Source organism: Arachis ipaensis, chromosome B5 (assembly GCF_059453495.1).
Source record: "Arachis ipaensis isolate K30076 ecotype BB chromosome B5, ASM5945349v1, whole genome shotgun sequence".
NCBI classification, from domain to species: domain Eukaryota; kingdom Viridiplantae; phylum Streptophyta; class Magnoliopsida; order Fabales; family Fabaceae; genus Arachis; species Arachis ipaensis.
This window is the reverse complement of record NC_142440.1, coordinates 23,055,001-23,055,663: the sequence shown is the minus strand read 5'-3', so window position 1 is coordinate 23,055,663 and position 663 is coordinate 23,055,001.

Genomic DNA, 663 nt, shown 5'->3' with positions numbered 1-663 from the left:
TCGATTTTTGAGTAGAATATTCTATTATTTCAAACGGTTTTGTCACTGTATAGACTAAATTGAAAAAAAATTTAATGTCTAGAGACCCAATTGAAAAAAAAACAAATATAAAATCTAATTAAAAATTCGATAAAATTATAAAAACTTACAGAATAATTAAACCTTTAATGAACTTAACAGTTCTCACTGATATAAGATTTCAAGAGACCTTTCAAAATGCATATCAATATATTTCACAAATATTATGGGTTGTCCTTAAGTTGTGGAGTCACCAAGCACTCATCATTGCTAATATATTCATAAAAAATTTAAATTACAGAAAATTAGTACAATAATAACTCTATTGCTTCTATATATCTTCTATATGAAATTGATTTGTCTATTGCATAAAGAGAATAAATTTAAAAAATACAATTAAATGGTTACATTACAATTTTTTTTCCAAGGCTATACATAAGATATACAGTTATCTAGAACTAGAATGCAGTATACATGTATTGTATCTCCCATTCACTAAAATAATTAATAATCATTTTAAATAAAAATATCTATTAAGTCAAAATTCAAGCATAATTTTATGGATAGATTTACAAATCCATCGTGTCCAAATATGCATTAGCATATGGTAAAATTCATATATGATAGTATTAAAAAATTCATATT